Here is a 27,107-nt window from a genome sequence, read left to right as displayed (position 1 = left end):
ACTAAATCTACTTTAAAATACCTAAAACATCACGTGTCACATCCAGCTCTTCATGCGTTTCCTCAGAATGAACACTTTTAGGCCAATAACCGCTGGAGAAAACATCATCTTTCTGGTGAAAACATTTTTTGCAGGACCATATGATGAGACATCAGGAGTGTGGAAGCTTTTTGAAGATGTCGAGTGAGAATTTTAGCATGTTTCAACACTTTTTTTTTTAAACTAGTTTAACTAAGTTGTGACTTATAGTCTCATGTTGGTCACTTTTGAAACTTCCAACAAACTTGGATTAAATAACATTACATAATAACATTTACCTGCATTTTACAAAAAAGTATGTTGTGTTTAAATTATATATATTCAAATATTTCTATCTCAATGAAAGGGTTAAAGTCTGTAAAGATATCATTGGTGCTTCTCAAACATTAGTAAAAGTCAGCTAAACCTGATTTTTTTTTCAACAGGTAATTGCATTAGATTGTGAATCTGAAGTTGGACACTATTTTTGGAAAACTGGTCTAAAAAAAAAAATCAATGCCAGTAATATTTAAATAGATTTTAAGTTTGTAAAGCAGGAAGAAAGTTTGATAAAGTGGGTTAAATTGTGATCCTATGAAAGTAGACTGAAGGTGTTTTTCCATCTATTGGGTTCATTTGGGTGGAGAACAAAGTTTAAATTCATTCTTTTTGATCCGTTGGGCTCGTGGTCAAACCTGGTCCGTGACGTTTCCATGACGACTGATCGTGACTTTCTTTCTTTGTGTCATCAAGCCATGTTTTCCCTTTCTGCGCGTGACTTTCTGTTTGAATAACTCTAGTGTTCACTGTGTATCGCGATGCTTATAGCAGTGATTAAAACCACTATTGATATCGGTGCAGTCCATCGCGATAGAGGTGAAAAAGTTGGTTTTCTTTTGGCTGTAAAACGCCCTCACTTCTCTCCTTGTAAAGTGTGTGGCGCTTTAACCTTCATCTGATGTAGAGATTAAGAAAAAAAAAAAGGACACGACAGTTCTGGGATGATCTATTAATGTAGTTTTGCTGCGTGGAGACGGCTGCAGGTCTCGACTTCCAGTGACCGGCGGGAGGAATATCGGTGTGGTCTCAGATGGTTTAAGCCTGAGAGCCAACAAAGGCAGAGCAGCTCCACTAATCACAGCTGGGTCCAGCAATATGTGCAGTATGTGCTTATTTTAAGCTGCTGGCGGCGTCGGATGGAGGTTATGGTGAATACTGCATTGCATCAGCACATATTCAGCCACTTTCACATGAGTCGTCGCTCAAGGAAATGGAGAGGACGGATGTTAAATACTCTTTTAAAAAAAAAAAAAAAAAAGAAAAAGAAAATATGATCTCTGAAGTAGCATTAAGCTGTTTTCTTCTGACCACAGCTCATTTGAAAACCGGTGGTAAAACAGGTCCGTTGCACTTTGGAAGATTAATTTCTCAACGCTAATATTTATTTCAAGAAGTGCTTCCTTGGAGTTTATGGAGTAGATGTTACTGGCCGTGGTCTGACAGAATTTCATCGGTGTGGGTGGAGAGCAGAGCGCTTCATTAAGTTCTCAAAGTAAACAGAGATTATTTGAATTTGACTTGAAAACAGGAAAACACTTAACGACGCTGACACTTTTAACTGCTGAATTATGGTAGTGAAGTAGTTTTGGCAAGATAAAATCTCACTTTGGCTAAATTATTATGCTACCAATGATTTACTCATGTTCCCTGACGAGCTCGCCTTTTTAATTTACATGTTTCTCTTCCAAATTAAATATTTATGGTAAAAGAAATGGCAATTAGGGTCAAACTGCATAAATAAGACATCAAATGAATTTGTTGCCGGAGTTTAATTGGTATTAAGAATTATTGAAGTCACATTTATCCAACCTGCTCCTGCAAAGTGCAAAAACTAGTCAAATGAAGCTTCATGAACCACTTTCATTATTTTCCGACCCCACCAGAGGGCGCAATTGGTTTGAATATAGAGGCTGAAAGACTGGCATTGAAAGGTACTTTCAAACATTTGCTGAACAGGTCACTTGTTCACTCTGTCTTTTGCAATATTTGTATTGCAAATGTTGATATTGTGATAATCATGAATGTGTATGTGAAATGGTAAAAGGGTTGAACAATATGCCGCAGTCATTCACATTCATATTTATCATTGCTATAGGAATGAAGCAGTCAAAGCCAGCCATGTTATTTCCATTGAAAGCGCATTAGTATGCAGAATGACTGACTCAGGAGTTTCAGGTTGGTAATAATACGTTTTATTTGAAACTAACGTTAACAAAAACAATAAAAAATCTTTCAGAATGTGCTCGCAGATTAGTTGATTAGTTGATTTTCTTCATGTATTGTTCTGTCTATCCATCCAACCATCCATCCATCCAGCCATAGTCCACTTTTTTAGCGTAAATCTCTGAGGAAGTATATATGATATATGAAAGTGTGTGAGATATTCTGCGCTTCCTTGTATTTTTGGTGTGTGTTTCTTCAATTTTCAAGCCATTGTTTTGGTCACCGACGGCCACATTTCTCCAATTAGCCTTGTGGCATTGAGAAGTTACTTGCTGAAGCTCCTTACTTGTTGAGACGCCCAAGTAAAATACATTCTGTACATTTCCCATCCAAAATACGAAGCCACCACTTGATGCTTCATTCTCTCTTCTTGTGACATCCACTGGACAATGCTGGGACGTATTGCGTCTTAAATATCTTTCAGTAATTATTACAACAAAAGAGAGAGAGTGGGACATCGGACCCAATGCTGTTATCGGTATCCATGCAGCCCCAGTTTGCCCACCTTTTGTTTTAATACACGAGATCTCGCTGATATCTCATTTTTGATTTTGACCATTTTTTTTAAAGACTTGTCTGTATCTCAGCTTGGTGGAGATGCACTTGTGATTCACCCGTCGAGCATGACTTTTCGTGATTTTAGTTTTTGCAGGAGCGCTTGCACTATATTGGCGCGTTATTCCTCTGATTAGGCACGTTAAACGCTGCGTTCTGAAAATTAAGAGTTGTTTTTTTTTTTCTCTCCTTTTAAAAGCTTAAATTGGAGGAATTATACACAATATTTGTCAAGTACATGTTTTGTCCGTGACGTCTCAGCAGACGTGAGGACTTTTTGGGTTATCTTCGCGGGAAACCTCATAATCATGTCCAAGCGCAGTGGCGTGCCACACCAATTAAGTTCCATTAGGAGGTTTTTTTTTTTTTTTTTTTTTTGTGTTCAGGTGGAGGCTTGTTGATTAGAAGGCCTGATGTGCCGCCTCCTGAAGGGACTTCTGGCAAACAACAAAGCCGATGTGACGCCTCGCCTGGAATCCTCCGTGATTAGCTGCTGCGAGAAAGCCCTCTTTCTCGTATTCATGAAGGTCCCTCCACAGGAAGGAGGCTTTAATTGCTTCTGGAAGTTCATTATAGTGTGATTGCTGTGCTGTGAAATTGTTGTGAGCTTGATAATGGCGAAATGAAATTTGGAACTTCAGTTGTTTGCGGTTTCCGCGTGCGGCGGAACAACCGACGAGGGTGGATGGGGGGTGGGGGGGGGGGGGGGGGGGGTGGGGAACGATTCACTTTGCAGAAAATCCGCCAGCTCACTTCATATTCCGCATCAGCATCGCGCATCCAGCAGGATGGAAGTTAATCAGTGGATTTGACAGATAAGCGAGCGCGACGCTGTACCGAGAGCTTGCACTGCCTCAAGGCTACAGCGAGCAGCTGCTGTGTTCACAAAAGGCCAAAGTAGAGCAAAAAATTTCAAGATTTAACGTGAGACTGTGGGGCTGCAGGAGAACCAACCGAGTCGCAGTTCTCCTCATACGGCCGATGCGTTGAAGTCGTTGCAGGAAATAAACAGGACTCGACTTAATCTGTTCAGTTTTGCCGCAATGATTTGTCTGTAGCTCAGCAGAATGATCCCAATATCCTGAGATCCTGTGAATCCAGTCACTAAACAAGCGGTGTAATTTAAGATTCGGTGCATATTGCATTTTAGTTCAGCACACTGTACACATTTCAAACATAAGCCTCAGTGGTTGCATGGTTACAAGGACCAGGATGCACAAGCACATAATCATCTGATGAGAACTTATAATAACAAGACCACTACGGCATTTGCTCCGAGTTGTTGTTGTTGCATGAGACCATTTCTATTAATATTCCTGTTTCTGTGCCACAGAAGACAGTGTGATTAATGGCTATGGCGCCTCCTCCGACGGCGTTGCAGTTTCCCTCCAGTGTTCAACCCCAAACCTGATCTTTTCTTTCTGAGATGCTCCTCCGATACCCTTGTGGCTATCTTTTTTTGCAAACGGCGTAATTAATCGACGCTTCGAGTCGCGCCTTTTCGACAGAGCGGGGGGGGAGACGAGCCAGTGTGCAGACGAACTCTTCGAAACGGAGAAGATCGTCGCTTCAAATGTATAATAGCGGCATAAACAGTGATTAACGACTCGCCTAAGAAACACATTTTTCTCATTTTCTGCCTCGGAATTAATGTGTGATTTGAAATATTGGTAAGGAATTACATTTGTCTGCCGTTTCCAGCGCGTGTCATTTCGATTAGCGCCACCTGTGTTTTGCACGGCTTTGACAGCGTGTGGTGAAAAATGGCGGCTTATTGAATGCCGGAGCTTTACCGTCATTATTATTGGATTATTGGTGTCCGTGTAAACAGAGGCTGTGTTGAAAGGAACTAAACAATGAGGCGTAATGAAGGGACAACACAGAACGCTCCAGAGTAATCACTCGTGCCTTTTACTGATAATAAAGCCGCGGGCAAACACGGGTGCGGGAGAAATGGAGGGAAATGTTGGGGCTCAGGTGAGGCTTTAAACAGGTGAGGTATCGAATCTTTCAGAGTGAAAGAGTTTTCTCAGAAAACAAAAAAAAAACTTTTTTCTGCAGTGCTGCTGCACGTGTGTACCACGGCTGCTGTTAAATTTTCTTCTGCACATGCTCAGTGGATAGTGTATTGTTGTCAGTGTGCATGTGTGTGTCGTTTTATTACAAAAACAAAACAGTGCCACCCCGTGGCCTGGCATACTAACTCCATCATGTTCAGCATTGTTGCTCTTTCTGTGTCAACTGACAGAATTTTCAAATCTTCAGTGTGCAAACGCAACACCTTTCTGGAACTACAAGGAAACTATGTTAAAAAAAAAAAAAAGTCCTTTTCCACCATATGGTGACGTCCTGTCGTGATACATGTATCTTTACGCCACAACAAGGTGACTTTGGAGCTCCATTGCACACATGTAGTAGATTACATCTGTTCAACAGAACACCAAGGTGATCTGAAGCTCTATTTAATCTCAAATCTAAATAAAGACATGCATGCTAATTCATTGTGAAAATTACATGTGAAACCATAGAGATGTTAAAAAGTGATAAAGTAACTTTAGCAAACTCACTAAGAACATGCACTTTCCATTTGGAGATCACATCTCAGCAGCTTGGTGATGAAGATACCTGGACAGTGTAAGAATGCTTTAATGTTTTTACTTTACATTTGAAAGTGTTTAACACTGTTAAACAGTGTTTAACAGAGATTAGCACTTCCAAATAGCAGGGCTCCTTCTCTTCTTGGACCCAGTTTTCACCAGATCCAAGGTGTTTAACCATGTCTGTGAATTTTATAGTCAATAAATCGTTTCTACCACCCGAATTTGTAATTTTATGGTGTTTTTAGATCCACTGTTTTAATACAGTATGCCAAAGTGATGAAAATGCTTCAGAAATGCATTTATGAGGTTGTCCTGAACAAAATGACACCAAAAAAAGGCAAGGTTTAAGAATTTTATATCTGAGATATAAAGGAAAAATCAATTGTAGTGAAAAACGGCACAAAATGCTTCAGGCCCCAGAGGGTTAAGGGAAACACAATAAGATATAGGCAAACAAACATTTATAAAATATCCGCCTGGACATTGGACGAGTGTGGGATTAGGTTGGACTCGTGATGCTGAAGAGGCTGAGGTGTGGCTCCTCTTGGCTGCAGGTCTCTCCCACTGAAGGACCTGGTTTGTGTTGTTGGTTGTTGTCAGGATGAAGCTCTGCTTCCTGGTCAGTTTGTTCAGGTTGTCCCAGACAAGATGACCACCGTGTCGTAGATAGCCGATGGTTTCGCCGTGTGATAAAACGGTCTTAACAGACAGTCTGTGTTCTTTATCCGTGTCCGTTTATTATCGAGGCGATCACCATTGGTATTTACACAAGCCCACTGTTGCCAAACCCCCGTGTGACGGTTTGTGCTGTCAGAAGTTTGATTTTCTTATTGTCTGCTGTTCCCCCATGCAGTCTTTCAGAAGTGGAACATTTTGTTGTTTTCTGTCATTTTTCTTTGGTCTTTTTTTTTGTGGCTTTTGTCTTTCATTTTTATTTTTCCACTGTTATCACCAGATTTGAAGTGAAGTTGAAATCATGAAGTAGAATACAATCCTTGTCAACAAAATCTATTGTAGTCGATTCTTTTAGACTCGACGTGAAAACAAAGTTTATTGCAAATATTGAGATTTCACAAAATTTGAATACAGCCGAATTGATAACCGAAACAAAACCACCGTGTCACAGCGAATTGATTTCTGATGAAATCATTGGATTTGACACAATTTTCCGATGTTAGTCCCACATTAGTTATCCCTTGAAAGGTGGTACTTCCCCTACAGGTATTAAACCTTATAAATCTGAGGTATGCGGGCGAATGTGTGTAATCTCGAAATGCTAAACAGCTACACGGTAATGTCGGCCATTTTCAATTCCATCGGTTCTGCTCTCTGCAGATCATTACGAAAGAGCAAATTGGTGCGTACTTGCATATTAATTAACTCAAATTAGACCCATCTTGTTCATCACCGTTCCCACGTCAGTAAGTGGCTGCCGCCACCGCCGCTTTTCCGCTGACTGACAGTTCCTCCGACACTCCTTTCCCTCACCCCCTTCATTATTCACGCCATTTCACCCTCTCCCTCTCCGGTTTAAAGTGGAGTTGAAAGAATTATAGAGCGTTTTACCTCAACTTAGTCCATCTCCCCGCGCCGATTGGTTACTTACACGCTACGATTGCGGCACTTAACTGCCCGTGGCGGCGCCGGGGCCGAGTGGAATTTCCTCGCTCTCCGCCGGCCCAAGTGGATTAGCAATTAGAAGAGCCTGAGGATGTCCTCGCTGTAGCCTCTGGCATAGGCTCGCCTTCTATCAGTGGTAAACGCAAAAAAACAAAAAAAAACAAACCTACAGATAACGGCGGTCTTAACGGGCAGGCTTTGTCCCGGCGCCGTAATAGACAGCAACATTGTGTATTGGATTAGTCCGGCTAATCAGATGGGGAGATCAGTGAGGAATTGGAATGTTATTGATTAGGACGCTCGGGCCCTCAATGCCACCAGGAGCACTTGATAGCATCTCTTATTTACCAACTAGCCTGATGAATCACTGGGCGCTGATAAAGCTGACAATGCCCTTGAGCGCCGCGGCAGCCAACACGTAGAGAAGACTCCCTCTGTGTGTGTGTGTGTGTGTGTGTGTGTGTGTGTGTGTGTGTGTGTGTGTGCGTGTGTGTACAGTACAACAACCCGAGGACAAGCAATCCTGCAAAGTGTGTGCTCAGATATTGATTGCATTTTTTATAGATTATTCGGGGCCCCATCCATAAAAAAAACACTGTCAGCAGCAGTTGGCAGATTACATTTTTGAGCAAGTTCATTTGAATGTCACTTGGCAGCCCCGAATCTTGTCAAATATTCGCGAAACGAACGCGCCCTTGGACGCCGCCCGCCGTCGGGGTGCACGGTTTTTTATTTATTTATTTATTTTTTACGACTGGCCATTCTGAAACCGCATTCAACATCAATAACGCACAGAAACCCATCACAGAAGAAAAGAAGCTGCCTTACCACCCGCAGCCGCCTCGCCGGACCACAATGCAATGCAGCCACAAAGCTTCTGGCATTTTTTTTTTTTTTTTTTTTTTTGAGCAGGCACCCGGCTGCAGGCCACACACACACTAGCCGGCTTATGAGCAACAATATACTGTATTTATTTGCTCACAAAACCCCTTCAGGGAGCAAAGGCTACAAGCTCACAAGCCTTTGCTGAAAGGCATTGTGGGATATGTGGAGGTAAAGGAGAAGTAGATGAGGGGAAATGGGGACAGCAGAGATATTTCATCTCAAACTACCTCTCCAATGCACTCAACAGGATCACAGACTGATGATGTATAGATACTGTATATGTGTAGGTGTAAAAGGAAGCGAGGGTGGATTTGTCTCCGAAGATTGGTCTCAACAATCTTGGCACATTTAAGTGGATTTCAACACTTCTGTCGACTTCAGAGTTGGATAAAACACAGGAGAAGATCCCTCCTCTATGATACAGTTCTCACCAGGTCAGCTCTATATATATTACAGCAGCTTCATCATGCCCACAGACTACTTAGACCAGATATGTGATGGGAAAACGTTTAATAATTTGCTTTATTATCGAGGACCGCGCGCGCCCAGCAAAAAAACTCAATACAAGCCCGCCGCAATTATCCCCATGTCCTGATGAAGTCTTGACTTAAACGCCTCTGTGTTATTAAAGAGGTTTCATCCAGCCATTCTCATGCTAACGAAGATGTGCTGAAGTACAAAAGGCTGTCCGGCAATATTGAAATTAGGTTTTTAAAAATTCAACAAAAAGGCTTGCGTGCCATCTTGAAGTGAGAAGTCCTATTTGTGAAGATTTTCTCTGAGATTATTGGGAGAGAAAAAAAAATGTTCAGTGAGGAATGACAAAGGCTTGGCTTGATTTCAATGGACTGTGCTGCCATCGAAAAAAATTACATGTGGTGAAATGATTAAAAGGAGGGGAATAAAAGGGAATAAAAGTATAAAATGAAGATCCAGATGAAGCCGGATTACCGTCATCAATTTCACCACTTGAGTAAATTTGCAGCCTCGTTTATCAGAACCTATGCAGAATCCTTTTAGATTCTCCGATATTTTGATCTTTTAGGGTTTTCGTTTTCTTTCAAATTGCATTTTCACGTGAAACGTTGTCAACAGAGCCTGAGCCGCGTCGCACATCCTGTTTGCATTACTGCGAAAATAGTCATATGTGTGAGTGGTGAATAAAATGTCAATTTGTTACTTTCCTCAACTGACTGATCGACAAATGATCACCGTGCAAAATATCATGTTCCCGACATTTGTTTTGGCTTCCACTGCCTTCATATACGGAGATGTTCTGATCTTCTTCCCACAAGCTTCCTCTTCCTCGTATCCGAGGTGGCAGCTGTTGAGGGTGAAAAGTGTCCACCGTTTCACACCAAATGAATACAGATTCTCACAGTTGTTGGCTCACGTGACGGTGTGAACACACTCGTGTCATCCAAATACTAGGTGTGAGTGTGGAGGAAGTTACTTTTCAGCTCTCCCTGAATCGTCATGAACTTTTGATTTATGTTTATTTGCGGCTTAAGGGATTTCTGTGCTACAGTGTTTCGCCTACGGAAAGGAGACTATTCCCCCCTATTCTGTCGACGGTCACCGACTTTGTTGAAAAGCATCCACTTATTAAACAGCCGTTGTCTTACCCGGCACATCCTTCGGAAATGAGGTGAAAAGTTCTGTCCCATTGTTTCAAACGGCCACGGACCACCTGCAGCCATGTGGTGTCATTTCCAGCCCAGACATACTGGATGGTTTCTCTGTGTCTTGGGGGGGGGAAATAATGAAGCGGCCATTTATACTGGGAGTCAATGTGTATTCAATAAAAGATTTATGCCCATGGGCACCTCAAGAATGCTAATGCTTTCAAAGTTGGCTTGTGGCTGCAGGTCGCCGCTGTTTGTAGGATAAACCACCAACGGTTTGGTTGTTTTAAATGTGAAGGGCACGTATAACTCGAACGTTGCTGGATTGAATCGCGGATAGGAGAGATTCCGGTGGGGAAAAGTAAAGCCTACCGTGATTTCCAGCGCTGTGCGCCCTTGAGCAAAACACTCAACCCTCCAAAAAAAAAAAAAAAAGGTCCCCATGCTCCTGCACAATGGGTTTAACCACATTTTAGTTCAGGGTTCACAAACTGCCCAATGTCACCTTGACTGAGCCGGACTGGTGAAATAGTACTAAAATAACTTTTATATAAAAACTTGCATAAAAAAGTTTTGTTTTTTTTCACAAAACCAAACAATTACCACCTGAAATGACTATTTTCTCAACATGAAGCCAAAGTTAATGGAACCTTCTGATGCAAAATACTGTGAAATGTCCCAATGACTTCTGCTGTAGCTGTTGCATTATGGGTGTTTGTACAAACTCATCCTGGCTGCAAGGCTCTGAGGCGAGTTTGACAACGAGGTAGCGGGCTTTCATGAAAGTGTGACCAATATTCTCAGTGTTGCATTGTGTCTGCTGCTCTTTAATTGTTGTTTTTTTGTTATTATATACAATGTTTTCTTTAAAATACTTACAATTTGCTCTGTGGTTTGGCCGGATTTGGCCCAGAAGCTTTAATGTTTGACGCCCCTGGGTTCAATGTAATTGCAGAATCATTAAACTACTGTGTACAAGTGATTTATTCCTTCTTTTTTTCCCCCCTCTTATATCATTTCATTTGATGTTTTTCAGGCTGCATGAATTTAAAAAAAAGACATCTCTGTGAAGAACAAAGGGAACCTGCTCAGCTTTTTCAAACGACTTGTTCCCTTTTGACATTTAGTAAGTTTGTGTGGTTTCTGCATCATTTGGCTCACTGTTTAAAAAAAAAAAAAGAAAGAAGGAAAGAAAGAAAACACCAACATCTGCTTTCATTAAAATCATATTCAGCGTATTTATGATGCGTGTGATACCAGTCACTTCATCACAGGGCTGTTTGGACACATAATTAGCCAAGTGAATCCGTCTGTTGGCGTTTGGATAAGTTGCTACAGCTGTCTGATTTAAAAAAAAAAAAAATAATTGTCTTTCTCGTCTTCTCTATTAATAACTCTGATATATATCCAAGACATGAAAGAGAGGGAGAGAGAGAGGGGGAGAAATATGAGGAGAGCTTTATGAGAAGAATATTACTGAGGCTTAGACCAATATGGGATTAGGATTTGACTCGACGGTGTTTGGGGTGTCACTTCGTAAAGCCCGTAATGGATTCTGCCTTTCCCCTTCATAAGAAGCTGCAGCTGAAGAATTTCATTAGTGTGTCTTTCAGCGGGGAGTTCATGTGTCTGACGATCATCTCCAGAAAGAAAATCTGCCGGAGGAAGAACACTGAATGTGATCAGGTACACAGCTACTTTTATCCGCTTTTAAGAAAACACTTCCCATTCCTGAAGATCAACACGAGATCTGTACGAGTTTATTTATAGTGAACACGAAGAAAATCCTGAAATTCACCAGATAAAGTTTACCAATTTTTAATAGGATGAGTTCAAGCAGACTTAAACTCGATAAATGTGTCCTTTTTTTTCATAATTTCTGCAAGTACATGTCAGTTTCAGTTTAACCTTTTTTCTTTTTTTTGTTTATAGCAGAGCAACTGCATCCAGACTGGATTTAGGTTTTCTGTTGTCAGTTATAAAATCTCCAATCTAATTATGTTAAAACTACTTATTACTATTAACTGGAAAAGTGCAAACTCATTCAAATTCAAAACAATACTCAATTACTATTGCCATAAATGAGGAGTACCAATAATCTCGACAAAGGTGTCGACATGAGTGTTTTACCAGACTCTTTGTCAACGGGGAAAACAATGTGGCTCATGAAAGGATGATAGCTTGCACTGTCTCTCCTTCAAATTGTTTTCAAAATGACATTACAAATATAATAGACAAGGACTAAAGGACTGGGAAAGTACAAAACACTTGATAACATGCGCTCAGGCTAAACAAACAATGGGTCGGCAGCTTTAAGTAGCTTGGTTTTGTGCTTGAGCCTGAACTTTGTGTTTATAGAGCACATTGCAATTTTAGTTCAGACACTTCTAATTAAGATTTTGGTTTTATTTTTGATTATGCTGATGTTCTTTAACACCGTGTTTCGTCGTGCTCACATGTTTGTGACTGGTTATGTGAACTGTAGCCAGAAAAGAGTGGCCTTCACTCAGTGTGAGGAGCTTTGCTCACTGGTTGACCTCTGACCTTAGTGGCCCTCCTACTTATGTACTCTTCTCCAGAGAACCAACAGCCATTACTGCCTACGCTCCAGTGACATTTTTTCATTCGCGTGCTCCCCGTGTTCGAATTGAACTAGGAAAGCAAGCTTTTCCATCTCTCTGTCCACTTCTGCTTGGAACGAACTCCAAATAGAAACTGAAATGTCCAAATAGGTTTCTTTGAATCTTTTCCATTCTATTTTCATGCAACAAAGGGCGAACTTCGATCAGTCGATGTTTGTGGGTTTTTTTTAAAATATCCAACCCATTAAAAGAGATCTTGAGCTCAATGGGTTCCTTCCTAGTTAAATAAACAGCAAAATAAAAAAAAAAAGGGAGAAACCCCTGAGATTGACTGGCCAGATGTGGCTGACAGCTCAACTGGTGGCTCCCATCAGTGGAACATGCTGTTCCATTGATGACTCAAGTGGTTTGCCATGTCAAACAATGAGTGTTCTATGTTTGAAGTCCCTGGAGATGGTCTTTATCAGAACCGAGACATTGGATTCTTTTTTTGGGGGGGGGATGTGATACTTGCATTCAGCAATTTCTTTTTCCTGCAAATCCATCGCAATCATAACTTTCTTTTCACCACCCAGTGGTCCATTGTTTGGTCGTGAAAGCTTATAATCATTGCAATTACCTTGAGCGCCTCAATTTCTTGGAAGCCAACTGAATCCTGGGTTTTTGCAAATAAGTTATTTTCCAGGTCCAGCAATAATTCACAATTCAATTTCAAGAAAAGCAGTTTGTTGTGTGGTTTTTATCGTCTCATCTCTTACGATTCTCAAAATCGGTTTGTCGCTACAGCCACATTTCTTGTTTGCACATGAAGAGTTTTATTAATCATTTTCTGTAGCCTGTACATTAGGACAGAGTCAAACTCAAACAGAATATTCCAAGGAGACATAACACATCCTTTGAACGTCCATAACATGTATGCACACACACACACACACACACACACGCACACACGCTCCAGTTTACTGTTGTTGAGTCTATCGGTCATACTTTAATCATCTTTAGCATCACTTGTGTGTGTGCTCTGAAACCCTTTAGCATGTAGCATGTAGCATATAGCTCTGAGTTACTTGCTGAGCAGTTAAACTACTGAGCGACATCCGACATCTTTCTCCCCCTGTTGATGTTTTGGCAGAACATAATTTACCTTCTGTCTTACGTTTGACAGTCAGTATTGAAGAATCTTTAAACCGCCGGACATCACTCCTGCTTTCTTGTGTAGCGGCGATGTCGCTGATGCATGACGTCACATCGTACTTGCCAGGTTGTATTGGGAATCGTTTTTCCGATTACGAGTACTCTTGGATTGGTGTTGGTGGATTCCATTTTCTTTTGATTAGGATGCAGTAACATGTTTTGATACTCTGTGGAATTGAAAGTAATTGCAACAACAAACAAACAAAAGAAAAAAAAAGATCTATTTCTTTGTGGAAATGCTTTGCATAGTGATACTGTGAAACACATGAAAGTCAAACTGAAAAGAAAGTGAAGCAGTGGTTGGAAATAAAGTTTTCTTGCTGCTTGACAAACCTCTGTAGAGATCACCATCATCTGCAAATGAGTAAACTATTGCCTCAGCATTGTGTAGCTTCTCATGTTTCCTCCAGTGGCAACTCATCTGATCTCCAGTGTCTTTGACTGTTCTTCGCTTCAGCTCATCAGTTATTCTCCACTCCAAAGCCACAGAACTTGGTTGGTCCGCTCCCGGTTTGTGCAGTTTCTTTTTGATTTATTGTGCAGGTAAAAACAACAATGACGAAATCCACACACAACAATGAAAAGATGCAGTTCACGCCCCTTGAAATCTTCAAAAACGTCTGCTCCTGTGATGTTTCCAAGAATTATAGATGATTAGGATTCACATCAGCCCCGGGAGATTACTGCGCTGAGTGTGGGTGGAGTTTTCTTCCCTCGCCTTCATCCCCTGAAGTCGCCTCCGTCCGATTTCCCGTTGAGAAGCCGTCCTCGGCACTTCCTCTCGCGGTTGCCATGAAACCCTCGCCATCTCTGGGAGACACTGAGCGGGCCCGCCCGCTGGGAGAGCTGACGGAGCTCCCGGGTGCCGAGCGTGCAGCCGTCCCCTCCCACCCATATGTCCAGGACAGCAGGGGGAACCATCACTCATCTGCACCGCCTCTCTCGGCACTTTCCTAATCGTGATTACTGCCTCCAGGCCCCGGAGTGTGAGAGGAAATCAGCCTCCACCTGGCTCTATCAGGGGGAAACTCTTTATCCTTGTTTGTTCTAAAAGGGGAGACGTGTTTATACTGTTAGGACTCGTACGTTCTCCTTTATGTGATTTTAATTGAGGCAGTTAAGCCTCCCTCGGAGGAAACTGACGATTAAGTACTTGGAGTTGCACGCAAGCATGTTTTCCGTATAGAAATCCTGATGTGTTCAATTTTAAACCCGCCGTGCAGGAGGAGGGAAAAGAGGGTGGAAAAAAAAAATCATTGACCTTTATTTCTTGCATCTGTAGAATGTGAATGTTGCCTTTGCTGAGCGAGCGCACAAAGCCTTTGAAACTGCATTGTGTGTTTATGTATATGGATTTATTACTGCTCCGGGAACCCAAATATGTTTTCATGGTCAAATTATGAGGACTTGTGCTCCCTGTCGAGAGAGAAAAAGTCCCAAAATGAATGTTTTACATTTAAGACATTAATTAGGATTAGAATTAATCAAGTACTATAGTTATGGTTGAATGAATTGTGGAACTCAAGTAGAGTTCCACAAAGGCAGAGACATGTAGGGTTTATGTCTATTAAAAACATATTGCACAGATTCTTGTGATCTAAAGTGTGTTAAATAACACACAATACCCATTTAACACGTTCACCTTCATCAACATGGAACATTGAGAGGAGATTGTGCAAATTTATGATTTTACTTTTTTTCAAGTCCATGTTCTGGGACTTGGTAGTTTTGTAATTGACAGTCACCTTAATAACAATCCAAATTGTCCGCCACTAGAATGTCCGTGTTCTCCCATTGTTAATGTCTATAGTGTAGTATAGTGTGTATTTTGTTCTCACGCGGTTGCATGTGTGTGTGGTTTGATTACAAAAACAACCAGCGACAACAACCTACTCATGGTCTGGCATTCTAAACTTCATCAATGTTAATGTTTCTGGCACTTCTGTGTAACTGGGCATCATTTTCAGGACATTGCTTTGTAAACATGACACTTCTATATTATGGGCCTTAGACTGCGGGTAAAAACGAGGCTGTGGAAGTAGTTCTTGAAATTCTCAATCGTGATTGAAAGTAATTAATTAGAGGCAGAACCTTATAATGCTTTCATTGAAACACACAGGATTTACTGAATGTACAATGAAGATGAATTAAAATGAGTTGGTTTTTTTTCTTAAGGAAAAAAAAACTTGAACCTGACAACAATAGCAGACTTTTCAATTAATTGCATTTCTGGCTGCTTGGATATATAGCTCAAACTGAATCCAGTCCCTGAATCCTGTCTTAGAGTAGAATTTAAGCAAAGTAAACAAAGGTTCAGCTCTATATCTCCAGGGTGACGTTAATGCAAGTTGCAGGTTTGAGTCACTCGGCTGATCGTGAGTCAAATCCTCTGAAGTGATGAAAGCGCATGTGCGTGCGTAAGCATGTATTTTTGCGCATATTTTGCTGTGTGGGATATGTGTTTGTATGAGAGTGAACGCGCGTGAAGTGTGTCCAGCAGTTTGGCCATCTGGGCATCGAGACGCCTTCTATGGTCTGCCTCTATTGGTATTTTACATGCGTATATGTACACATTGCGCTTTGGCCCGTGTGTGTGTGCGTGTATGTGTGCAACGGTATGAGGATTTTGTAGTGCGTGTGCCTGCCGGACAGACGTGTATGCATTCATGCACGCGAGTGTGCGTGCGTCGGCGCACATGCCCTTGTTTACATTGTGTTTACAGTGTGTGCTTTTGCATAGCTCGGGAGGCGCATGTGTGTATCTGTTGGTGTGAGAATCTGTGTGGATTTGTTTACGTGTGTGTGGAGCGCGAAGGCCTGGGTAAAGCAGATAAAGAGCCTCACCTGCCAGGCGTCTCGGGCGGGTGGGTGGGTAGGGCGGGGGGGGCAGTTGTTGTTGTTGGAGCTCGGCGTGCTGGGTATTCTGTGTGTGTGTTTGTGTGTTTTTGTGCGGTCAGAGACGGGGTTGCCGGGTGGGACGGAGGGTTGGGCTTGACAAACGGGCGGTGACACCTCGCCACCCTTTGAGCTACTCGGCCGCCGCTGCCTCACCTCGCTTTCCCAGCACGCCGCGTATATCTCCAGCGGAAACGTAATGGCCTCTAAAGCCAGGATTGATGTTATCGTTGCCCCGGGGTTGCTTTGTGAGCCAGTTAATGGGGTTGTTAACCGGATGTGGCCCGGACAATACACCTCGTGCAGACACCCACTCTCTCACCACCATCATAGACTCCTGGGGGGGGGGGGGGGGTTATAACTTTTTCCTAGAGATGATTTTATTTAGCCTTACCACATGTTTGCTGCCTGAGCTGAGGGCTTGGACTGTAAAATACTTTTTTTTTCTCTCCTTCTCTTACAGGAATGGGGAAAAAAAAAAAACGCTTTGTCGTTCCTGATGAGTCGGCAGATTCAGCTTTTAATACCTGAGTAGTATTGATGCATGCACTGGTGTTTTTATATCCAATTTTCAATTTTTGTGCTGTGGTTCAGTGGCTTTTAACCGTAAAAGTGAGGATTCCTTTAGGAGCTGCTCAGTTTTGCATGTTTTCAACAAGTCGAAAATTCAGGGCTGAGGTTTGCTATGTGTTTTTTTTTTTTTTTTTTTTTTTGAAGTCGTAGAACTGGCAGAAACTTTTTTTGAGAAAGTGTATTCGTCAATGTATCACGGGTATCAACGTTTGTCGTTCATCTAATTGTTTACTTTTTTCTCAGCTGTGGTAAGAAATGAGCAGAAGAGTCTTGAGTTTGGCGTTTCAAAACCGAGTTGAGTTGTTGGAGTCCAACGGTGGCTCTTTTGCTACAGTGGGTCGTCCTGCAGTCTGAAGGTAGTTTGATTCTCCATCTCGAATCTCCTGACATGACAAATGTTATACAAGTGAAATCTGTTTATTGGGACTTGCTTTGACTGATTGATTAACTAAGTACTACTGAAGCAAGATGATTACTGTTCATGAAGCTTGGAGCCACTTCAGCCACTGAAACTCCACCACTTGTTCCAGTTTCACTAAATCCTCGCAACCACAACTTCATATGCCGCCGCAGAGCTTCTGCCATAGCGGCAGTGCGCACCGCTATTTTAAATTTCAATTAAATTAACAGGTAGGTTAATCAAAAACAACATTTTCTGACCTGCATGTCGCGGGTTCAAAATGCATCACATTTCCACATCCAGTTCATGCTCTGGCAGCTGTCCAGGGTGCTGAACCGGGTGGCAAACACATTTCTAGCACAGCATTTAATATGCCAGCAGAAGTAGACCTCTTCTCTTCGACACCAGCAGGTGATCCTTGCAAGTGGAGAGCAGAGCTGAGCATTGACTATTATTGTTGAATTAAATTTTCCCTCTGAAGTCTGACAATGAAGCAAATCGGCACGTGACTCAAATCTTGAGTTTTCAGTGTGGATGTGCAGCTTTATGGTTTTTGTGTCTTTATAACCAATTCTTCAGTCCGACTCCTCTTCAGCTCGGTCGTCGTCTGTCTTGTCAAAGAAATTTGGAGGCGCACGGAGTGGTGACGTCCACACGGGGGGGGGGGGGGGGGGGGCGTGGCGGCTAAAATTACATAATTTGGTAGCATGGTGCCGTGGGGACTGACGCATCAAGCGTAAAACAGCTTTTATCGTACGATTCGGGGAATTCTTGTGGCTTGTTTGCGAATCGCGCGAGCCGCTGCTCAGGGACTGGCGGGCTGCACATCTGGGGGGGGGGGTCTGTGCCTACTATGAAATTGAATGCTGGCAGCGCCACTAGACCCCAGTTCAAATCGATACTGCTGCTAACTTTTAATGCTTTTTTTTTTTCTTCTCAGTGGCTTCCTTCATGTGTCAGTGAACTTGTCACCCATTTGCCTCAAGCAGGACTCTGAGGTTTTTGGGTCAGGTCTTGATGTCTGTTCTTCATTCCAGCCTCAAAGCTTGAGTGAGACACATCTTGTGAAGCCCTGACCCTGGGGTTTGGATCCTCCTGTCCCTTTAAATGCAACTGTCAACTCAGCAAACTCTCAAAAAGTCGATTCACAAGTATTTCTTCAGGCTCGGGATTTTGAGTAGCACTTTTTGTTTGTGTGTGTTTTATTTGCTCTGTAGTTTCAGTTTTGTTGCTTTGTTTTGTTTTATTGTGAAGCATAACTTCTGTTCTTGAAAGATGCAGTATAAAAACACTATATTTAATTACTTTCATTCCTACTTTTGTCACTTAAGGTATTCAAACCAAACCCCCCAAACCACACCAGCTGGGATCATTTCCCAAACTAAAAGCAGTGGTTTTCCCCCTCCGAGTACATTCCAGATGTTGAAGCACCTTACCCTGTCTGTATAAAAGTCCATTATAATTTGAAAGATGTGCCTGAATACATTGACTTTTTAAAGCGACAACGCCTTGCGTATGCGTATTTTGACCTCTGGTGGAGAAAATACAGGTGAAAACGGAAAACATGTGTTGCATTTTTGGGGGTGACTTAACACAACATTGGTGCTCAGAGTCACTTAAGAGTTTCTGAAAACGTCTCTCAAGGCAGAATTTCGCGAGAACGCTCCAACTCCGTCTCCACGTAAATCGGTCAAAACGCACTTTTGCTGAAACGCTGCTACTGCATATCTCCACCACGGCCGTATTACATAGTTGTTCAGCACATGGTTATTAGATAAACAATAAGAACAATGTTGTCATGACTCCCAGTCCATATACTCCTGGGACTTGGTAGTTTTTTTGGTTTTGTTTTGTTTTTTGTAGTTTTATAGTTGACAGTCACAGTGAGACTCTGTGGGTGTCATCGGGAATGTTGTGAATATGATTTTCTAATGTAACCATGACAACAAAAGGCCCATATGCCTGTTCCTGGATACCTTTGACATTCCCTCGTCTGTTGCTGGAAGCGAAAGCCTTTCTATCGTCACAGCGTGAGGACGTGGTGCTTCCTAAAGGTAATCCCAGCCGCCTCGGAGAGGGAAGCCGCCTCCATCCTTGACCCTGCTCTTTCACTCATGGACACAGGTGAGTGTTGTGTGTCACTCAGTAAATGGAGACCTTCACCTTACGGCTCAGCTGCCTCTTCATTGCAACAACTCAGCACAGTGTCCATGGAACTGCTGACACCGGCTCATGGAGAGATCTTATCCCCCTCGCCTCTTCCCCCAGGATGAGGGGCGTCTCAGTCCCTACTCACAGGGCTAATTGATGAAGATGGCGCTGAAAATACTGAGATGAAATACAGGACATTTGAAAACAAAGGCTAAGCCTGTTAAGTGGTTCCCAGTAATCCCTGATGCTGTGGAAGGCTTTTAATGACTTAATCTCCTGTACCTGCTTTAGCCAGGTTACTGTTCTATTGTTGCTTTGGCTCGAACCAATCCCAGCTGACATTGGACCTTTGTTTAGCTTCGGTCAACGCAGTCGTTTCAATGCGCTTTTATAGAAAAATACCAACAATTCCATGTGAGCAAGTAAGAAATGGAAATGAAAAACTCCATTTGAACAGGAAGAAACCTGCAGAACCAGACTCAGAGGTGGAGACTTTCTGCTGTTCAGGGATAGAAGGAGGATAGAAGGAATAAGACAGGACAGATATATGGGCGGGATTCAAACCCTGCTTTGGTTAGAGGGTGATGAAAACAAAAAGCAACAGACAGATTGTCATAAGAAAGTCATAAACCTACTCACTGCAGGCGTTGGTGGCATCACACGCCTCAGATCAGGAAAAGATGTAATGCGCCACGTCTACAAAGCTCCTTTGTAGAAACTTGATCCTTACATCAGCATGTACCATTTCTCCCGCAGACTCGCATCCCCTCACCAAAACGTGGGTCCGACCAAGGTTTACTCACCTTCCACCCACCTTTTGAACAGTTTCATCCAGCCTAAAGTCGTGCGATTTGAGATAATCCTGAACCAAGTTCTGTACAGAACTTCGAGAAATGTCTGCAGCCAATTAACCTCAAATGTAGATTTTTGGACTGCCTGTCGAAAAGCTACACAAGCAGCATGTAAACTGCTGGAAAGGCTCTCAAGTCTGGTCTACTTGCAATTAACTTTCGAAACTTTCTAAAAATCTAGAGCAAAACATTGCTTAACTGTGGAGGCAGTAAAGCAAAGCACACACCTGCCATTAGAGGCTTAAATTGCTCAGTGTTTCATTCCCACAGGTTCATTTTTTTTTTTTTGTAATCGCTGCCTATTTAGCTATTCTGCAGTGCAGTATCGCGGCAAAATTACTTGCACTTGCAAACAAAATGAACCTAATATGGCTGTAATTCAGACAGATTTTCCCCAAAAACACAAACAAGGAAAAGGAGTCCTAATGATGGGAATTAATGTGCTCAATACAGGCGTTGTAAAGTTTTATTTTAAAGAGACTACCTGACACAGAAATGGGAATATAAACCTGGAAATGTAATCGAGTCGCCCTCCCCTGACACAGCCCGCTGCTGAATACTCCGTTTGTGGCGACTGTTCGCTCGAGTGGACCGATCCGATGCATCAATCCGCATTTAGCTCTCCACCCCCGACACAAACGGACAAATAGAAAGCAACTTCCAATTGTTTTGTTTTGCGAGCCACTGTAGTGTTAATTACCGCTGTTTTCCTCCGTCGCAGTATAGTGTCACACGTGTTGTCACCGTCTCTATAACAATGGAAGACGCGTCGGTTGTTAGCCGAATGTTTTGTGTCAGGCAGTGTTGATTTCACATCTTGCAGGCTCGAAATTGGGTATCGTTTCAAGGAGACACAGCTGCGGGTTGGGACTGTCTCTGGTTACCGGGCTCAGGAGTGGGCACGGGGCCTAATGGAGTTGGGAGATAAAAGTTCCACTTTTCTGGGAGGAACAAAAAAAAAAAATTTAATAAATAAAATGGGGCACTATCAAATGTCCCTCCCTAAAAAAAGACGGGTGAAATGGACTCCAGTGGCTCTTTGCTCGTGCACGTACGAGCGCTCGTGCGGTTTCCTGTGTACGAGCCAGATATGCTGGGACGCAATATGAAAGTGGGCTGAATTGAAACTGATTCATTTGGACTGAAGGCAAGTTTTTTTTTTTTTTTTTTAAGCAGTCATGGCAATAATGGCATTAAAGTAAATGCTGTTATTTTTTTTTTCAGTAACGTAATCTAACCAATTCCTATTTTCATCATCACGACGCCGTTACAGACAATTAGATGTGACACGTTCCAACGTGTGAATTGATGCAACTCATTGAAGCCGTCGTCCCACTTGGCTCTCAGACAGTCGCAAGAACTGCAAAGGTGTGTTTTTTTTTTTCCCTTTCCTTTTGGGCGAGGGGGATAAGTGATGATGATTGGCTAAGGCAGAGTAAGATTTCATGATAATCCAATCAGAGGCAGTGTTCTACAAACACACACAATCACACTCTGCGCCGCACTACAGCCTCACACAAACTATCAGAGCGTAAACCTGCAGCGGCAGCGAGTCCGGAGCATTCAGGAGTAAAGTTGACATTTTCAAGGTGGAGGCATCGGTACTACTTTAACCCGAACGAGGTGAAAGGATAAGTGTTTGTTCACATCCGTTGTAAGCAACTCCAATCTAATGAAGGACCTCTCAATGGCACACACTTCTACTGAGCCACACTGTGGATTATGGCGGCAGGCTCTCGTGTGGCTCCATTAACAAAGGACACGGCGCCGTCCAAGCAGCTGAAGCCGGACATTTTTGCTCTTGATCCACAAAAAAACTTGTGACACAGACTGAACTGAATGGAATGTGATGGAGTGCAGTATTTCCACCAGTCGTGGTCTGTTCACGTTAAATAGATATGAACTGTTCTGTGTTGGTTTCCGTCTATGCAAGTGGCTCGTGAAACCAGCTCGGAAGCAAAATCGAATTATTACAAATTTAGCCTAATCTTATTGAAGTACCGAGATTTCCCGACTACAAGCCACCATTTTTTTTTTCACCCCCCCTTTGATCCCTGCCGCTTTAACAGTGACGCAGGCAATTGATCAATTCTTACAGCTTCATGCCAACGATACATGGGTGATGCGTTCAGGTGCATCACGTAACTCTGACTTTCTATTTTTTTTTTTTTCCTTTTTAAATTTGGTGGGCGTGGCTTATATTCAGGCACGCACAGTAGTCCTGGAATTATGGTAATGTAATAGTTACTTTCCCTACACACTAGTTACTTTAATAGTTTCTCAAGTAGCCGGTCAACGCTACATCCATCTGGACCCATTAAACGTGAAAATACAGGGGCATCAGACACTGCTCAACGAAACTCAACTCTTTTTGGCAGATGCAACTCGTGGCTGTAACTAATTGGTTTCTAAAAAGTACGTAGTTTAAAGTGCCCCGGTTCCTGATCGGCGGGGGGGGGGGGGTTTCAGGACGGCGTCTGCAGGATTCTGGTGTCAGCGTTTCAGTCCCGGTGTGGAAAAGCAAACCCCGTCGCTGGTGAGCTGGAGTGAAAGTAATCAGACCCTGATGGAGGATGACGTTAATGTGCCAATGCGGTTCTCCGATCTGAAGAGTCCTCGGCCTCAAAGGAAGGATTCTGCTGTGGCTCCTATGGTGTGTGGGTGGCACACAAGTACAGGCTAGAATATGGGGAAGGCAGATTGAAGAGTGATTATTGGCTATTATTACTAAGTGTCAGACAGGCCTTTCAGAATCAAGATACTTTTTAAAGGTAGAATTCATTTTTTCTTTAGAAGATTGATGTAGAATGAAGAAAAAGGAACGTTTCTTGTTTTTTTTCTCCAGAGCTTTCAGTGAAACCAGACACTTTTTGGCACAAACAACTTGTGTATGTGGATTACTTGAAGAACATTTTCTTCAATACCATTAAACCGTCAAAGTTTAGTCCAGACACATTCCAACCACCATTCTGCATGTTTTAGAATTGTGTCTTGCTACTTCAGCACAATGGAATTAATGAATTAAAGACTTAAAACATGCAGGACGGTGGCGGTCCACAACCAGGATTTGACATCCCTGACCTAAATATGCAAACTCACACGGATTCAAACTCTGGATATTTTTGCTGTGACGCAAACGTGTGAACCAGGACAATACCATGGATTAGAACCCACAACATTATTCCAGACGCACTGATTTATTCTTAAATAAGGTGTTTTCTATTTCATAAAGCTGACGAAACTGTTGGTTTATTTACTCACTCTGTATTTGTCGGGTTGTTTATGTTTCTTGCTCCTCTACTCACCATATTCCCTCATTTCAGCAATTAGTTTGATAAGTGAGACATTACAACAAATGAGACGAATTATGGTGGAAAACTGCAAAATAGAATAGAGACTCGAAAGATGCTTCACGTGGCAATTAAAGCTATATTGTCAGAACAGCGTGCCAAACATAGAATGAGTGTCACGTAATATGAATTAATTGATAATAATGATAACGAGCTTCATTTATGGAGCAACTTTCAATGACATTAAAATTCAGATGAAAGTTGCATCCATCAGAAGAAAAAAACAAAAAAAACAAAACACAAACCCACATGTTAATCTGTGCATATAGTTGGAAAAATGTTCATTAATATGTTACAGTTGGATCCAAATCATGAGGTGAAGTTATAGTGACAGGACAAAAGCGGATTCTTAAAAATCACCTGAGATTTTATAAAAGGATGTGAATACATAGCATCTGTACTGAACTGAACTAAACGGATCCACAATGAAAGTTTCCCTTTTTTTCCCACTTGAAACCATTGTAGGGTAAACTGGGCCTCTGGATTAAATACCCTTTAAAGGTTTTGATGGCTTTATATGGCAATTAGACACTTCCCTGTTGTTATTGTAGGTTAATGACAATTATTAAGCATGGAGGATCTCCGGAATATATACATTTTATGTGATATTGCAATGTTGGTAACCTTACAGAAATCACCTGGTAAGTTTAGTTATACTTGAGTTTCTTCTCTATAAATTGTGACATTCTTTATTTTGGTAAATTTCATCTTTGTCTACATATGTCATTCTCTATGAATCGTCAGAATTATTCATTTTTTTTCTACATTGACTTTAAATGAAGTGAGTTTTGAGAATGCCTTTTACCACACTCGAGAGGTGAATAACTTGATTTAAAGGGTATTTCAATGTTTCAGTGCACTATCAAAAGTTAATGAGCAATATATGTGGCTGAAATCTTATGTGGGTGATTTTGAATGAATTGAAATGTATAATTGACATATCTTGCATGATTCACTTCTGAACCAGGTTCTTATTTACATTTATTGATTTTTTTTTCATATTTTGGAGCCATGATTTTTTTTAACTGTGCTGCAAAACCTAAAGTTTAAAACCCTCCTGTCTCTGCTCTTAGTAGACGAAGACACGTGAATATACAGGTCAATTTAGCTGTTGGATAATTCTCTTTTTTTCCAATTCATGTTTGATGTTTGCAACTGACATCGATCAAAGTTCATCTTTTGTTTCTGACAATGGTACAAACCTTTCCATCACGAATATCTGCCAACCTTCGGCGCTTTCCTCCCCCCACTTTTGACCTTATTAGCGCAAATGTCACTGCATACTAACAGAACAAGCTGCAGGTTGCCGTCTATTTGTTCTGGTGGTGAGGACGCTCAACAGATGTCGATCTCACAGGGCCGTCTACTGAAAGAGCTTTGGGATTTTTTTGGGGGTGGGGGGGGGGGGGGGGGATTTTAGCTCCTGGTTCAACCAGGGGGAAAATCCTGATGACATCAGCTGATGAGATCTCGCAAATATGGACGTATCAACTATATATTGTGTGTGTGTCTGACATATTGAGGATTAAAATGTTGTATCGCTATTGCGTCGACATTTCAAATGAAAATTAATTATTTTTGCGTTTTTGTTCTGCAGAAGTTTGAAGTTTACACAGCAGTATTACGGAAATCATCTGAAGATGGGACTTGAAGTCATTGCTATGTAAACAGAGCCTGAAGGAATTTATCTTTTCAACTTCTTCCTTCTTGGAGCCCAAAAAATGGGCACACAGTCACACTACCCCCCCATTAGCATGGAACACAGATGGAATTCCCTCTTTCATGTTGACATCACTTTGTCACACAAACATGTCGCTGCAGAAATAAAGACTCATTAAACAAGGCAACGTTTCCCAAAGTTCTGCCGCTGTGTTTTGGTGAGCCTTCACTCAGGCCTTGGATTTTTGTTCTTCTGTTTTTTTTTGTGAAGCTGTAGATTCAAAAGATTCCAAATGTTTTGTGTCCAGAGATGATTTTCTGGTTGTAACCAGTGATTATTCCCCATCTGTTACCGAGAACCAGCCACCCTCTGACCTTGAGCACTAACAAGACACTGCCAATGTTCAGTAAAATAGTGCCGTAATGACATCTAAATTTAAACTTTAAAGTTTTTCTTTTTTTGTGGTGTAAAGTATGCATGATGCAAATGTATATATGTTCACAAAATCAATCAATTAAGTCTCGTTCTGTTTAATAATAAAGCGGCTTTACAGTCAAGAAACTCGTCCTGCAAGACGGTATCGGTAGTTTTATAGTTGAGAGCCACCATAATAGCATCCTATTCATTTTCTGTCCATATGAATGTGTGTGCCCTCTTATTGTTGATGTTAATAGAGTGTTGTTCTCTGCTCGCACGTCTGTACGGTTTCATCATAAAAACAAACAGCATCAACCGATGTAGTTAGCTTGCCAGGCGCAAGCTAACGACATCGTTTTCTGTGTTTCTGCCGATTCCTTGCTGACGGCCATCATTTTTAGAACAATTGCTTTGCAAACAGGGAATAGAAGGTGTAAATGACCAAAAAAAAAAAGGTCCTGTACAACTGTCTGCTTCAATATAATTCTGTTGACGTAGAAAGCTACTTAGCATTCAATGGAGCAACGTTAAATCAGGGAGGAAATTGGCCCCAAACGGCTGCAGTAAAAAGGGGGTTAAGGTAAAATCTGGTGTTGTAATTAGCCGTGCTGCTGTCACCACTTGACACACTTCCATTTCAAACATGGCAATTAGCTGCTCGAAGTCGCTCATTCTGCGCCGCGGCGTTTCATGCACGATTGCCATTCAGACAATTTTCAACGTGCACTATTTCTTTCTCTGACCACGGACATGCGATTCAGTAAGTGATGGACTGAAAACCTCACTGGAACAGATTTCAACTATCGAGGATGTGATGAGCGAGCGCTGATGAAGAGCGGACTTGTTCATGCAGCACGTGCTGCGTTGCATTCAGTCCGTATGCACCATAATTGGCCAAACGGCTTTGAGGGCACATGATGCATCTCTAGCTAACATGTTCGAAAAATTAAGTGCCCGCGCTGTTCGTCAGATTAGCTTTATTAGCATGCGGACGCACAGCGGCAGACAGTGATACCCATTGCAGATAAAGAGCCGCCCCGCCGCGGACTGTACGCATCGGTTCTTTGAATCTGCACGGCTCCTGAAAGGCGTCAGAAAGGAGACGACACCTGTATAAAAGAAACATGCTGATAAGGAGCCTTTTGAACATACTCGGACAGAAGGTGATTTGCTGCGCAATATGAAGCCCAGTGTCCATTTTAATCATGGCGCACAGTTGCCTCACTGCATATGACAACAGTGGTATTTATGGGCGAAAGCAGCAGCAGAAGATCTTTTCTCTTGGCAAGTACTGGCACAGCAATAAACTATCTGTTCCTCTTGTTTCTTCGCTCCCTTTTCTTCAAACCAGACAAAGGTTTATCGAATGTAAAGGAGCAAAAGAGCCTCTGATCGATGGTTGGTAAATCCCCCCCCACCCCTAACTCACCAGCCATCTCCTTGATTTA

The 27,107-nt window shown here is 42.1% G+C and overlaps 1 protein-coding gene across 1 annotated transcript in view; it reads left to right on the top strand.

The window, feature by feature from the left end:
- The window catches only part of unc5db (unc-5 netrin receptor Db), a gene marked incomplete at both ends in the record, with an annotated part of 147,564 nt that overhangs the window by 8,695 nt on the left and 111,762 nt on the right, over positions 1 to 27,107 (top strand). The window lies entirely within an intron of this gene.

The sequence above is a fragment of the Blennius ocellaris genome (genome assembly GCF_963422515.1).
Source record: "Blennius ocellaris genome assembly, chromosome: 7".
In the NCBI taxonomy this organism is placed as follows: Eukaryota; Metazoa; Chordata; class Actinopteri; order Blenniiformes; family Blenniidae; genus Blennius; species Blennius ocellaris.
Note: the sequence above shows the minus strand (reverse complement) of the source record. Positions and strands in the feature narration are given on the sequence as shown.